General features: G+C 47.3%; 2 pseudogenes; both read right to left on the minus strand.

The window, feature by feature from the left end:
• Positions 1–15,938: 15,938 nt before the first annotated feature.
• Positions 15,939–16,022, minus strand: LOC123063809 (uncharacterized; annotated as a pseudogene).
• Positions 16,023–16,120: 98 nt separating this feature from the next.
• Positions 16,121–16,205, minus strand: LOC123063806 (uncharacterized; annotated as a pseudogene).
• Positions 16,206–16,626: the final 421 nt, after the last annotated feature.

Below are 16,626 nucleotides of genomic sequence, written 5' to 3' on the forward strand. Positions count from 1 at the left end.
CGGCACCTGCAAAAGGTGCCCCCTCTTGGGTAGCATTGCATTCACCTGCATCACTGGTCAAGGGCGCGGGGGCGAAGGCGTCGAACTTCTTCAGCAAGGCTTCCACTTAACCCTTCACGGCCGCGGTAGTAGCCACGCAATGTTCATCAGCTACAGGTTCCAGCAGCTCGTCAAGACGAGCACTGGGGTCGCGAAGGTGTAGGTGGCTGAAGACCCGTGTCAGTGCAGCTGAGGAAAGGACGCGAGCCTTTGCCTCCGCCATTGGACCGATGCCTTCCACGACCTCCTCGAGCGCCTTCACCAGGAAGGTAAGCAGCTGAGCAGGGCCATCCTCGTCGTTGCCCAACGGCTTCTCCAAGCCCTTATCGTACATTTTCTTCAATGCCATGCAGGACCTCTCCTCGAGGGTCGAGAATGCCACGCAGTCTTCGGCAAGGACCCTCGCCTTGGCGTCAAGGTTGGCCTCCTTCGCTCTCGCCTTCTGCTCCAACTCCTCGACCCGGTTGCGCTCCGCTGCCTGCGCCTTCGCCAGCTCCCCCAGCTCGGCATCACGGCCCTTGATGGCATCCTCCCGGGCCTTCATCTCCTCTTCCTTCGCCTGGCGGCCACGTGCTTCTTCCACATGATGGTCGCGTAGGCCCTTCAGCTCGTCTTGCAGCTCTCAGCAGCGGCCGCGGGCGGCCTCGGCATCCTTCAATGCCGCCTCGCGATCGGCCGTAGCTTTGGCGGCGGCCTGCTTCTCCTTCTCAGAGGCCGCCACTTAAAGTGCAACTATCCCTAGGTGGTTTTGGTAATTCCTAACAACATATAGCTCATTGAGCTAATGCTATTTCAAGAATAATATCTCAGAAAAGCTCAATGATTGGCATGGCATGGATGAGAAAAGTGAACCCCTCAAAATGCTAAGGACAAAAGGATTGGCTCAAGCTCAAAGCTGAAGACTCTACATTTTCTATTTTAGTGATCCAAGATCACATTGAGTCTGTAGGAAAAGCTAATACTATTAAGGAGGGATGAGGTGTTGCTTAATGAGGCTCTTGCTCAAAATGCTTAGTAATATGCTCCAAAGCCCTCAACTACTTTCTCACACCCACATATGACCTAAACCAAAAGTCAAACTCGGCCCCACCGATTCTTTCTATCCGGCGCCATTGAGTTCAAATGTCATAGCCACTGCCACAAACCCTAGGCAAATCGGTCTCACTGATAGGGATCTCAGTCTCACTAGATGGGATTGTAAACTCTCTGTTTCCCCTTCGTAACATTTCGGTCTTACCGAGATGAGCGATCTGTCCCACCGAGATTGCAATGTTAACTCTTTGTTTCCCCTTCGTAATGTTTCGGTCTCACCAAAATGAGCGATCGGTCCCACCGAGTTTACCTGACCAACTCTTTGGTTAGCTTATTACCAAAATCGGTCTCACCGAGTTTGTGTAATCGGTCTCACCGAGATTACATTATGCCCTAACCCTAACCATATCGGTCCTACCGAGTTGCATGTCGGTCCCACCGAAACTCCTAACGGTCACTAGCTTTGCTGAATCGGTCCGAACGAGTTTATCAATTCGGACCCACCGAGATTGGCAAGTTGTGTGTAATGGTTAGAATTTGTGTGGAGTCTATATATACCCCTCCACCACCTCTTCATTCGAAGAGAGAGCCATCAGAACATACCTACACTTCCAACTTACCTTTTCTGAGAGAGAACCACCTACACTTGTGTTGAGGCCAAGATATTCCATTCTTACCATATGAATCTTAATCTCTAGCCTTCCCCAAGTTGCTTTCCACTCAAATCTTCTTTCCACCAAATCCATATCCTATGAGAGAGAGTTGAGTGTTGGGGAGACTATCATTTGAAGCACAATAGCAAGGAGTTCATCATCAACACACCATTTGTTACTTCTTGGAGAGTGGTGTCTCCTAGATTGGCTAGGTGTCACTTGGGAGCCTCCGACAAGATTGTGGAGTTGAACCAAGGAGTTTGTAAGGGCAAGGAGATCGCTTACTTCGTGAAGATCTACCGCTAGTGAGGCAAGTCCTTCGTGGGCGACGGCCATGGTGGGATAGACAAGGTTGCTTCTTCGTGGACCCTTCATGGGTGGAGCTCTCCGTGGACTCACGCAGCCATTACCCTTCGTGGGTTGAAGTCTCCATCAACGTGGATGTACGATAGCACCACCTATTGGAACCACGACAAAAACATCCGTGTCTCCTATAGCGTTTGAATCCTCCAAACCCTTCCCTTTACATTCTTGCAAGTGGCATGCTTTACTTTCCGCTGCTCATATACTCTTTGCATGCTTGCTTGAATTGTGTTAAGATTGCTTGACTTGTCCAAAGTTGCTAAAATCTGCCAAGAACTAAAATTGGGAAAAGGATAAGTTCTTATTTGGTCAAGTAGTCTAATCACCCCCGTCTAGACATACTTTCGATCCTACAAGTGGTATCAGAGCTTTGATCTCCATTTGCCTTGATTTTCATAGCTTTTGGAAGTCATAGCCTTGGTTTCACAACCTAGGAAAGTATGGCGTCTAGCGAGGGAAACTACCACCGTAGAGGTCCTTACTTTGATGGTACTAATTTTGCTAGTTGGAAGCATAAGATGAAAATGCATATTCTTGGACATAACCCCGCTGTATGGGCTATTGTGTGTATTGGCTTGCAAGGTGAATTCTTTGATGGGAGAGAACCGAACCGTGAAGCTACCGCGGAAGAGTTGAAGATGCTGCAATACAATGCTCACGCTTGTGATATTCTCTTCAATGGATTGTGCCCCGAAGAATTCAACAAAATCAGCCGTCTTGAGAATGCAAAGGAAATTTGGGATACTTTGATTGATATGCACGAAGGTACCGACTCCGTCAAGGAATCCAAGTTGGATGTGCTTCAAAGTCAGCTTGACAAGTTCAAAATGAAGGATGGTGAAGGTGTCACTGAAATGTACTCTAGGCTTGCTCTTATCACAAATGAGATCGCTGGCTTAGGAAGTGAAGAGATGACCGACAAATTCATCATCAAGAATATCCTAAGAGCTTTGGACCGAAAATATGATACCGTATGCACATTGATCCAAATGATGCCCAATTACAAAGATCTCAAGCCAACGGAAGTCATTGGAAGAATTGTTGCTCATGAGATGTCACTCAAGGATAAGGAGGAGCTCCATAACAAGTCAAGTTGTGCTTACAAAGCCTCATGTGAAGCTCCCACATCATCAAGTGAGAAACAAACCTTCAATGAATAATTGCGCCTAATGGTGAAGAACTTCAACAACTTCTACAAGAGTAGAAGCAAAGAGAGAAGTTCCAAGTCAAGGTCCTACAATGACAAAAGATCTTCTAGTCGAGAGCGAAATTGCTACAATTGTGGAAGACCCGGACACTATTCCAATGAGTGTACGACACCCTACAAAAGAAGAGAAGATTCTCCAAAAAGAAGAAGTAGAAGAGAAGAATCACTATCAAGAGAGAGAAGGAGTAGAGATGATCGTTATGAATGAAGAACAACCTGGAGAAGCAAAGATTCGGAAAGGAAGGACAAGTCATCAAGGAGCTACACAAAACGAAGACATCAAGCTCATGTTGGTGAATGGGTATCCGGCTCTGACTCCGACAATCACTCCGAGAGAAGTTATCACTCCGACTCCGAATATACTCAAGATGAAGGTGTTGCCGGTCTAGCACTTGTGTCAACCAACTCCTACGACATATTTGATTCACCAAATGAAGGATTTGGAAGATGCTTCATGGCTAAAGGCCCAAAGGTATCACACCCCGAGTATGTTGATTTCAATAGTGATGAAGATGACTTGTTAGGTGATGATGATTTACTGTTGACAACTCTAGTGATGAATACTATGATGAAACGTCAATTAATCATGCTAATCAAGATAAAACGAATGACAATGATAAGGAGAAGATTGAGTTTCTAACTAAAGAACTAAACACTCTTAAGTTAGCTCATGAAACTATCTTAGGAGATCATCGAGAACTTTTAAGGACTCATGAGAAATTATGTTTTGAAAAGCTCAACCTCGATCAAGAGAATGAGTTCTTAAAGGCAATCAATGATGATCTTCGCAAGAAATGTTCTTCTTACATTGCGAAGCGCTTACTCTTATCCACTTACATGCCTCAAATCAAGTCTAGTAACAAGAACAAGAAAGATTCTTCCTCTAGTAGTAACAATAATCATGCTAAATCTAATGTTGTGCTTCTAGTAGTTCTCTTGATTCCACTAATGATTCTCTTTGCCAAGTTACACTTGAGCAAAAAAAATAGTTTATTGAAGGGAATTATAGAGAAAGGTGTTACAAGAGCCTTGCCGGGAGTAAGCAATTCGAGGAAATTGTACGCAAGCAAGGAAGACACCGGAAGAACCAAGGTGTTGGTTTTGAATAAAAGTTCAAAGCCAATGGAGTTGAGTGGGAAGAAGATCAATACCCCAAGACTAAGTTTGTTCCTCAACAAGAGAAGTATGATCCTACTTCCTTCAAGGGGACACAAGCTCAAGATGATCTTCCACCACAAGACCACAAGCAAAAAGGCAAGGATAAGATCAAGAGGAAATTGATGCATTTGAAGAAGCACCCAAGGCCGTGGTCAAGTGGGTTCCCAAGACTTCATCAAGTTCTACTTCATCAAGTATGACTACAACTCCAAGGATTCCCATCAAGATGATGTGGATCCCGAAGAAGAAGAACTAGAGAGTTCTTGAGGGTGACTCCGCCAACATACTTCACTCTTATCATTCTGGCAAGAATAAGTGCAATCAACTTCCACATCTTGGACTAGTTCAAGGAGTCACAAACCCTCTTGTTGGTAAGACAAGGGACAAGGTAACCTAATGCTTTCATAGACATCATCTTGTGTGTGCATCACTCCGTGTCTATGGATATCCTTGTTTGTTCCTTATGGGACTAACCCGTGTAGGTATTGAAAGTGCAACTCAATCCAAAGGATTGCTCCAAATGATCTGCATCAACATTGAGAATCCACATCTTCAACACCTACCTGAAGTATCATCGACAAAACCAAAGGTTAGTTCATCCCTCTTAGGGGGATCTCACATCTAGGGGGAGCTTTACTCTAAAAATTGAGCTAAAGCAATTCTAATGGTGTGAATACAACAACGCTTTATGTAAAAGTGGTAACCCCACTTGCGCTTAAACAATGAGTATGACCTATGATCAAATGTTCTCATTTGACTCCTAAGTCAATATACTCATATATAGATGACCTAGTCATCGCCAATTGCTTGATAGATGCTAGAATTTGTTGTGCATGCTTTGCCACATATTTCATTTGCCATTTTACTGTGTGAGCATGTTGGTTGCATAATTTACTCATTCGAGGACATCCACTTGTTGTTTTGATTGTTTGGTTCCTTTTTCTTTTGCCAAGTGGATGGACAAGAATGCCTAAGAACCTTCTCTAGCTATCTATGCTTTTCTCGTCTCAAACTCTATTCATGCTACATCACAAAGTTTGATCAAGTCAGATTTGAACCACTCTGTGTGAGGAGCACTCGGAGTCCCCGATTCGTCATAGACTTAAACTTCCAAAACTTCTTTGTGCGTTTCGGTCTGACAGATTCATCCATTTCGGTCATACCGAGATCACTAAGTCGATCTAGGTTTTCAATCTCGGTGCAACTCATTTGAACTTTTCGGTCACAACGAGTTGCAGTAACTGCTTGCAGTTATGAATCTCGGTGCCACTGAGTTGTTCCACTTGGTCACACCGACAGGGTCAAGCTATATATATATCCCTGGGCCAAAATTTGGAAAATTTTCCGAATCCCTTCGCCCGCACACAGCCTGCTCTACCTCCCTAGGTCTCCGGATCATCCTCCTCATTGCCAGCTGCCTCCCGCCGCTAGTCTCCCCGCCGTCAACGGGAATCGTCTCCGCCGTTGCCGCCGTAGCAAGTCCATCGTCACATTTAGGGTATGGACTTGATCCTTGTGCTATTCCCCCTCTAATTCTTAGCACATTGTTTTGCCATGTATCTTGCCACGATTGAGATCACTCTATCTAGTGAAATCACTCTGTAGTTTAGTCGTGGATTGAAAATTTAGGGTTAGGTTTCCACCGAAATCATCTTGGGCCAACCGAGTTGTTGAAATCGGTTCCACCGATTTGGCTAAGGCCATTGCACATGTGATTCTCGGTCTGACCGACAATTGCAAATCAGTGTGACCGAGTTCAATACTTTGTGAAACCCTAGCAGTCTCGGTGCCACCGAACTTTGACTCGGTCTAACCGACTTCACTAGTTTAGGTTCCAAAAGCTGCTTCGGTATCACCGAGTTTTCAAATCGGTAGATCTGAAATGCTTTCTGTGGAAAACTAAAATTAAGTTTTTAACTCATTCTTTTGCAAAAACCTCTGTACTTTGTGATTCTTATCCAATCTACCTCATCTATAATCTATTCACAGGGTCTGCTGTCAGTGTTTGCATCATGTCAGATCAGAGTGACAGTCAGAACAAATCTGAGGAGCAAGTGAACATGAGTGAGGGCACTAGTCCCTCTAGCAGCTTTGATGAGGGAAGCAGGAGTACACCCAGCAACTTGCCTAAGGCAGCCACCAGGACCAGAAAGAAGAAAACCTCAGATTCTTAGGATGAGGACTATGTGGCTGTTGAGGAAGAGGCCACCTCAAAGAGGAAAGTTCTGAAAAAGGGATATGGCACAACTGCTGCCACTAAGCCAGGATTGAATCAAAAGGTTCCCGCCAAGAGAGTTCCCATGTCAAAAGCCAGAACAGCCACTCAAGAGACTTTGGGATCTGCACCCAAAGAATAGGTTGTGGCAAAAAAGAAAAGGAAGGAAAGGATCAAGAAGACCACTGCTAGAGTGCTTGGCAGATCCTCAATAATGAGAGATTCTGAAGAAGAGGAAGAGGAAGAGGATGGAGCACCAGCACCCAATGCTCAAAAGCTTATGGGAGATGCTATAAGGGCAGAGGCTGCTCCATCTAAGCCTAAGACTGCTTGTCGGTGTCAAAACCGGCGGATCTTGGGTAGGGGGTCCCAAACTGTGCGTCTAGGCCGGATGGTAACAGGAGGCAGGGGACACAATGTTTTACCCAGGTTCGGGCCCTCTTGATGGAGGTCAAACCCTACGTCCAGCTTGATTGATAGTGATGATATGGGTAGTACAAGAGTAGATCTACCACGAGATCTGAGAGGCTAAACCCTAGAAGCTAGCATATGGTATGATTGTATGTTGTGATTGTTGTCCTACGGACTAAAACCCTTCGGTTTATATAGACACCGGATAGGGTTAGGGTTACACAAGGTCGGTTATAAAGGAGGAGATATCCATATACGTATTGCCTAGCTTGCCTTCCACGCCAAGTAGAGTCCCATCCGGACACAAGACGAAGTCTTCAATCTTTTATCTTCATAGTCCAACAGTCCGGCCAAAGGATATAGTCCGGATGTCCGGAGACCCCCTAATCTAGGACTCCCTTAGTAGCCCCTGAACCAGGCTTCAATGATGATGAGTCCGGCGCGCAATATTGTCTTCGGCATTGCAAGGCGGGTTCCTTCTCCGAATACATCACAGAAGAATTTGAATATGAGGATAGTGTCCGACCCTGCAAAATAAGTTCCACATTCCACCGTAGAGAGAATAATATTTTCGCAGATCTAATTTGCTGGCTTGTTTTGGCAGCATGACGTTATGTCACGGCCCGGTGATTATTCGAACCGTTCCCTTTAACCAGCCCCGCACATAACGCGAGGCAGTTTTTCGACACGTCTTGTCAAAGCAGAGATCGTGTCCCCTTATTACGGGATTCTCATCAATACGGGTGTGGGTAACCCAACCGCGCCACCAATTACGACGCTTGGGGGATAAGCGAGTTTTACCAGGCAAGTGGGGACGCTTAGCTTCGTCCGCCCATATAAAGGGATAAGGATCCACCTTTCTATCCACGCCTTCTTCCTCCTTCGCACATCCGTTTTCGCACACTCGAACTCTAGCGCCCAAGTCCGCTCTTCCCACCTCGACCTTCTCCATCCATGTCCGGAGCGGGAGGAAGGTGGATGGTCTCCTCCATCACAGAGGGAGACATCAAGAAGCTGCACGGAGCCGGATACTTAGCCGCGAACATCGCGCATCGGCTGCCCGCTGCGGGGCAGATCGTCCCTACCCCGGAACCTCACGAGAGGGTAGTTTTCCTTCACCACTTCCTCCGCGGACTAGGGTTTCCCCTCCATCCATTCGTCCGTGGTCTCATGTTCTACTATGGGCTGGACTTTCATGATCTGGCCCCGAACTTCATCCTCAACATTTCGGCGTTCATCATCGTGTGTGAGGCTTTCCTCCGCATTCGACCCCACTTTGGCCTGTGGTTAAAGACCTTCAATATCAAGCCGAAGGTAGTACGAGGCCAACAAGCAGAATGCGGCGGAGCCATGGTGGGCGAGATGCCCAATGTCATATGGCTCGAAGGCTCCTTCATGGAGACAATAAAGGGATGGCAATCGGCGTGGTTCTACATCACTGAACCGCGCGACGCCAAATGGGCGGCCGCCCCTGAGTTTCGATCTGGATTCCCAACATGGCTCACTTCCTGGAAAGAGAAGGGCTTGTCGTGGGGCTCATCGGTGGAGCTGGATGGACTCCAGAAATGTATCCGGAGTATGGCAAGCAAGAAGCTCAAGCTTGTCAAAATAGTCCAAGTTATGCTCATCCGCCGGATCCTCCTGTGTCAACAACGGGATTTTACCTTGTGGGAGTTCGACCCGGCCCAGCACCAGACTCTGAGCGAGCTCTTCGATACGACGCACAAGGACGTCTGGAAGGTGCTGTTCAAGGGTGCCGAGGTCCCCCCTTCTCTCGCCGAGGACCGCGGACTAAGCGCAAAGCGTCTAGCGCGTCCGGTGAGTTTAATACGTCCCGTAGGACATTTATTTTCCCTAGCTTAATTATGCGCGGGGTCTAATCTCCATGCCTTTGATAGGACTGGGTGGAGATGTCGGGGCAGATTAACTGTCCGGCCCCTTTGCCCGAAGACACTGCGGGCGCTCTCCTGATGGAGATGCTTGATCTGGCTCCTTACAAGGTGCCGGAGAAGACCAGGAAGGCCAAGGGAACCCGAAAGAGTTCCCGATGCCAGGTGTTATCGGACTCATTGTCCGATAACTCTGCGGCACACTCTTCCCCCGAAGATGAGGAGGAAGAAGTAGATGCTCCCCCTCCAGGCGGGGGAGACAAGAAGAGGAAGGCCGCCCCAACTGGGGAGGCCGAAGGGTCCAAGAGGGGAAGGACCCTCCTTCTGGACAGTTCCACCGCCGCCGACGAAGGCGAAGACGAGTGGTTGCCTAGGGCCAAGCCCCTGAGGAGATCGTAAGTATTCGGATACCAGAGTAACTCATAGAATTCCTTTGTCGCACTGTTTTCCCTAACGCCGAACATAATTATGCACGCCGCCACGATCCAATATCAAGGTATCGTCGGACGGCTCCCTAGGCTCGTCGGACATGGATAGCGATCCAGTCGCGACCGCCACCTCCCCTCATCCTGCTGGCGACGCCGAGGTGCTGTCTCAAGAGGCACCGGGTCGAGGGGAGACAGTTCTGGAGGCGTACCAAGGCGACCTTCCTGACTTCGGGAGCCGAGGGGACGGGGCCCCTGAGATCTCCGAGTTCGGCCCTCAGCCGAACACCGCGCCGGACCCTCCAGCAGTTCCGGGCTCGGGCAGGCGGCCTCCTTCTAAGAGGGGCAAGACGCCTGTGCTGGTGACCTCTGTCCATCCAGAGGCACCGGACAATCTGCTGGAAGTGCTTTGCAACGCTTCCATCGACGAGGAGCATCGCACTATCATGAGTGCGGTGATCCAGAAGGTTCAGTCCGCTAAGAGCGGATTGACTGAAGCCTGTGCCAGCCTTCTAACAGGCTTTGAGGTAAGTGTTTTAAAATGCAGTAGAAATATTACCGCATAGACAGTAATATAAGTATGTCAATATGCATATGCAGGCTTCGCTGCTGGTGTGCGCCGCACTGACTGCGGAGTTCGCCGTACTGAAGCAGGACCTCGAGGGGTCCAGGAAAGAGCTCGGCCTTGCCAAGAGCCAGCTCGAGGAGAACAAGGGTAAGTAATACCCTGTCTATAGATATATATATATAAAAGAAGACGTGATTGCAAAATGACAGGATCAACGTATATTTGCCAGGGGCCACGACCGAGGTGGCGACCCTGAAGCAAGCGCTAACCAAGGCCGAGGATATAGCGGCCAAGGAACACACCGAGCGAGAGAAGCTCGAGGCTCGGGTGGGCGAGGTGCAGGAAGAGCTCCAGGCTCTCGTGGCGAAGCACGAGGCGTTGGAGCTTGACTCAAAGACGCGGAAGTCTGAGCTTGTCGCGGCCCTCGAGAGTGCAAGAAGTGCCAAGGGCGAAGCCCAAAAGGCCCTCCAGGAGATCGACGCAATGAAGAAGATAGCGGCGGGTAAGGCTTTCTATATGCAAAGCAAGCATGTAAAAGTAAATTACCGATTACTTACCCGAATCCGGAGCTCTCCAGGAGCATTCGCAGATTTGCCCCGCAGTGTGTCCGATGCCACACAATTTTACCAGGCCGAGGATGGAAGCTCAATGGAGAAGCTGTTCTGGTCTTAGTATGCTGAGGCCGAACACCCGGTGCCAATGAGCGACCAGCTAAAGCAGATGGTCGAGCTACATAAGGCGGCCGATCGGGCCATGAAGAGCTTTATAGTCCGGCTGTGGCCTGGCGACGCCCTTCTGAACAGCTTCTTCGGCCAGGTGAGGCGGCTTGTGGATGCCTGCCCGCGGCTGGAGGTCATCAAGCGATCTGTCTGCATTGAAGGTGCACGCCGGGCTTTCGCCCGTGTGAAATTGCAGTGGGTCAAGCTAGACGCCGTGAAGCTGATCAAGGAGGGGCCGCCGAAGGGCAAGGAGCACCGCCACCCCAAGATGTACTATGAGAGTGTTCTGCCGGGTGCCCGTCTCATCGCGGATGAGTGTTCAAAAGATGTAATATTTGAATGAGACTTGCTAGTTTTATCCTGTATTTATGAAAACTTGTTTCATATGCGCTATGCAACGCTTGTTTGAATTTAAAATATTACCTTCTGTTTGGCTGTTTATCCAATCTGAGAGATGGCTAGCCCTCGGCTTCTTCCCCCATGCCGTGAGTGCTGGGTGTTCGGGATAAACCTGAGCACTCTTGTTCCCATGTTTGGGTCCTTCGAGGGAGGTGCTCAGCACAACGAACAAGGCAACCGGACTAATAATGCTTTATCACTCTCACTTAGCCATAGAATTCTATAATTTTAAATTTCGGCGAAGCCCCTGGTATTCGGAAGGCCGAATTTGGGGCGCGATACACGCCTTTAAGCCGGACAGGGCCGGCCCCTCGCTCTAAGCGGCATAAGTCTTTAGGGACTTGAAAACCTCGCCGAACAGCGACCAGTCTCTTGCCTTATCATGACAGTCAGTTTTAGCTTTCTCTACTGAGGTGCTAAACCCAGCAGAACCGGGGCACAATCGTAGTAGTTCTCCTAGCGCTACCTTAGCCGATAGAGCGGAACGTAAGGTACCAAAACATAGGAGCCGGGCAAACCCAACATTTGACCAAAGACATGATTCAGAGCTGATGCATATAATGCTATAAGTTCGGGGTGCCGCACTTGTGAAAGTGTCCGGACTTTTCACACCGTATTGTGAGGTATGAAAGCCCCTGGTGTATTAGCCGTACCAAGGTGTACGGTTGCAAGGCGTCATTAATGAACACATGGATATATATATATATATATATATATATATATATATATAACAAGAATACAATAATAGTCGTAATGTCATGCATTGTTTATTAAAAAATTGCGTTAAAGCAGAGTGATACAGATAGTGCGATAAGCAAAGAGTAGGACTATGTCCCTTCCAAGGGCGAGCTGAGGAATGATATTGAATCGAATATTTCACTCGTTATAGTAATCAACCTGGGAATTCTGTGGTATGGCGTAGCTGTCTGCCTCCTTGGTTGCTGCATCATGTGTTCGGCAATACTGCTGCCGGACAGTGTTTCCAGAGATTAAGGTCCTAGAAAAAAAGAAAAATAACCAAACGGGAAGCCCCTAGTGCGGTTTAAGCCGCGTCTTGGGGCGTGCCGCAGTTGTGCCCCCCTCCCCACCTGTGCCCATGGTATTTTTAATGCGTAATTATGTACGCGCGGCACGAGTTTCGCCGTTGGACTGGGATTGGAGTGGCCGCCGTATTGCTACATGAGCTCAGATCGCACCAGGCAGTCTATTTGCCGATTGCCCCGAGCGCGCTTGAAGGTGTCCGGGCTTTGAAGCGCCGGACTGGTTGATTGCCTTGAGAGGCTGCTTTGCGCTTCTGCTGCAAGGGCCGCAGTGTGCTCCTCTGTTCGGAGAGAGCGCTCTGTGTTTCCATTGACTGTAATAACTCTGCGAGGTCCTGGCATCTTGAGCTTGAGGTATGCATAATGCGGTACCGCATTGAATCTAGCAAATGCGGTTTGCCCGAGCAGCGCGTGATAACCACTGTGGAACGGGCCTATATCGAAGATTAACTCTTCGCTTTGGAAATTATCCGGGGATCCGAAGACCACTTCCAGTGTAACTGAGCCTGTGCAATGGGCCTCCACACCTGGAATGACGCCTTTAAAGGTCATTTTTGTGGGTTTGATCCTTGAGGGGTCTATACCCATTTTGCGCACTGTGTCCTGATAAAGCAGGTTCAGGCTGCTGCCGCCATCCATAAGGACTTGAGTGAGGTGGAATCCGTCCATGATTGGGTCTAGGACCAGTGCGGCAAATCCGCCATGATGGATACTAGTGGGATGGTCCCTGTGATCGAAGGTGATCAGACAGGAGGACCAAGGGTTGAATTTTGGGGCGACTGGCTCCAACGCATATACGTCCCTGAGCGCACGCTTCCGCTCCCTCTTGGGGATGTGGGTCGCGTATATCATGTTCACCGTCCGCACTTGCGGGGGAAACCTCTTCTGCCCTCCGGTGTGCGGATGCCGGGGCTCCTCCTCGTCATCGCTATGCGGCCCCTTGTCCTTGTTTTCGGCAATTAACTTGCCGGCCTGCTTGAACACCCAACAATCCCTGTTTGTGTGATTGGCTGGCTTGTCTGGGGTGCCGTGTATTTGACATGAGCGATCGAGTATACGGTCCAAGTTGGACGGGCCCGGCGTACTTTGTTTGAATGGATTTTTCCGCTGACCGGGTTTAGAGCCTTTGAATCCGGCATTCATTGCCGTATGCTCAGTATTTTCGCTGTTAATGTGGTGCTTATGTTTGTTGCGACGTGACCTACTATTGCCGTCCTTGGTATCTGAGGTGCCATGGTTCTTTGATATGTTATTACCACGAGCCAGCCAGCTGTCTTCTCCCGCATAAAAGCGGGTCATGAGCGTCGTGAGAGCTGCCATAGATTTCGGCTTTTCATGACCAAGGTGCCGGGCTAGCCACTCGTCTCGGATGTTGTGTTTGAAAGCCGCTAAGGCCTCCGCATCCGGACAGTCGACGATTTGATTTTTCTTTGTAAGGAACCGAGTCCAGAATTGCCTGACCGACTCTTCTGGCTGCTGAATTCACTACAAGAAATATGTCAACTTGTGACCACCACTATTGGTCACTGAATGGTCACAAATTTCCATTTGTGACCTTTTTGTGACCAAAAACAGAAGGTCAAAAGCTGGCCATCGTAAACTGACTATAGCGACCTTTCTTCTGGAATGGTCGCAAACGTTTATGACCAAAATAAGTCCACTGTGGCGTTTTGGTCACTAGCAACCTCCCCAGGCCACGTAGGCATCCAGTGTGGCAAGCTGATGTGGCACAAGATTCAGCCCGGTCCAATTCAGTTTTCTACATGGGCCTAGCCCATTAATTCAGCCTTTCTATATTTTTTTTCCTGTTAATTTTTCGTTGACTTCATGGGCCAAGCCCAACATTGCAGCCTTTTTATTTTTGGGCCATGGCCTTTTTGTCTTAGCAGTCCCATTTTTTGTTTTTTATAAAATGGGTCCCCATTTTGAGGTTCTGGTAACTGGGTCCTAGCTGTCAGGGTCATATTCTTCATTTTTTTCAATTTAACATAAATAAATACCCAGTATGTCTGAGTCGCCGGACAAAACAATTCTACAAGTAACACTTCAAATATTATCAGCCGGATTCAATACAAAGCTCCCGCTGTACAAAATAAGCTCTAACATACACTTTGCAAGCTCTGCAAGTGTAATAACAGTATGCCAGTCACAGCTACAAGCTCCACAAGTTCAATAATGAGATACAGTATTTTACAAGCTCTACAAGTGTTATGTTCTTCAGCATGGAGCTCCTTCGACAGCTTTACTGGACGACCTGTTACATGAATCAACAAAAAAGAATCAAAAAAACTGAAGCCAATATATTATGAGCAGACCTTTCAAAAAAGGGCAGTTATTAAGAATGCCAACACAAATTCAGCTAGTACCATGCTTTTTATTCTCCAGCTAGTTAAAATGAGATACTCATTCATACAAGAAAACAGAGACACAATATGAAAATTCATTGCAGAAGTGCAGGCCATGCAAAATACTTCACTGCCACACATTGCACCTAAACTTCACAGAAGATATAATTATAAAATTCAGCTTGCTGCTACTGACATTGGAAAACTGCTGCGGGTTTGTTTTGATCACAGAAGATAGAACTGATAACATTAGTTTGCTGCAACTCTGTCGTAGATTTGTTTTAATCGCGGAAGATAGAATTGTTAAAATTCAATTTGCTCTACTGTCATTCAATAACTGCAACTGCAGCGAGACAAGTTCTCTTACCCAGAGAGCTGACGTGCATGGACTTGCGCATCAGATGACAGAGTCGTCGTACTATCATCAATACCAAATTCCCAAACTCAATATAAAAGAAGAGAAGTAACAGCCAACGAAAAAAGTATATGAAGACAAGGAGTGAGCATAAACAACAATTTTATTTACTTTTACTTGTTAGTTGAGGGGTGATGCACAAGGAGTCACAAGTATCTGAAAAACTGACACACGTGAGCTAGGAAGCAAGCATTGGATCAAAATTGGAAAGCGTACGTGACTACATACAACATCTGATTATATAAGCAACTGTACAACGTAGCTATGTGCTAATTGCAGGCCCCGTTTGGATGCAAACTATTTTCAAAGCATTACTAGAATACCATAGATTTTGAAAAACTGTAGTTTTGAATACTTTGAGGCATTTGGCTATACCAAAAACTACGGTTTCATAAACAGTGGTATTGTTGTTACTGTGGTTCTCTTGGAGTATTAAAAAAAGTGGTCTAGACCTCTTTTTCTCAAACTGAGGAAAAGTCGCTCGTGTCATTGCTGGTTGACTACCGTGCATCTTGGTTCACAAGCATAACTAACCACATGTCAGTATGCTTTCAATGGCATGCACCACACTAATTAAAATAAGATACTGATTCCTATTCTTTGTAATTAGCTACTGCCGATCACGTCTGCAACTTCATAGCTCAGCTGTCAGAAGACCATACAGCGTTGCATGCAGCCGGCCGGCACACACTGATTCGTGTAGCTCCGTAGGTTTAGTATAAGTTAGATTAAGTTGTGTGACTATCGATCAAAACTACAGTAAAACAACATGAGCCAAACGCATCGGTAGTTTTTCTAAAACTGAGAAAAATGTATTTTCTTTAAAACCGTAGTATTCATTGCCCACGCATTGCAATACCGAAGCTTTGAGATACTATGGTATTTTAAATACAGCGCTGCCAAACTAGGTTCAGCCGATGACTACACAGCAGCAACTTCTTCAGACATTGGCTGGAGAAATGCTTATCTTTTTTATTCTTCAATGACATAAAAAGAAATGACAACACAGCACCAACAACAGTAGACTCTCACCCAACTAATATACTAGAACTAGATCAACCAAGCATTAGTTTTAAAAAGCTCGGTTTAAGATACTTCAACGGCGTAAAATCTCAGTAGCATCTCCTTGTAACATCATATGCTCAGCTAACAAACGAGTCATATGCAACTCCTCTACATTATATCACACCAACACACAGAGCTGCATTCTAGATGAGGAACAAAAAAACGTTGATGGCATGCTAGGCATCAGTTTTAAAAAGCTCAATTTTAGATCATCAAAGACCGGAAAGGCCTCAGTGGTCTAAATGTTTCACATCCTCTGCCCAGCACAACATCATCATCGTCACGGGAATTCCCTAAACAGTCAGCTATCCACAAAAAAAAGTGACCCACATCACCAACGAGCTACTATGAGCATGCAAGGACCATATACTATGCAGAGCTACTAAGCAAATGGGATTGGTAAGGAAGGGCAAAGAGAGGGAGGTGGCTACCTACTCCACAGGGGAACTTCCTGGTGGTGATGTTGAGCAGCATCCTGACAGGGCCATTGACCTTGAGCCGCTTCTCCTTGGCGCCCTTCACCAGATCCGAGGTCACTGTTCAACATACGCACGCACAAACGCATCAGAATGGAGACGCACAAGTCCAGCCAAATTACAAAAGAAAAAAGAACATCTATTGCGGTGGCGAGGCAGTAAATGAGGCAGGCAGAGCAGAGCACAGGACCTTCTATGGCACGCCGT

The sequence above is a fragment of the Triticum aestivum genome, chromosome 3A (assembly GCF_018294505.1).
Source record: "Triticum aestivum cultivar Chinese Spring chromosome 3A, IWGSC CS RefSeq v2.1, whole genome shotgun sequence".
Classification (NCBI taxonomy): domain Eukaryota; kingdom Viridiplantae; phylum Streptophyta; class Magnoliopsida; order Poales; family Poaceae; genus Triticum; species Triticum aestivum.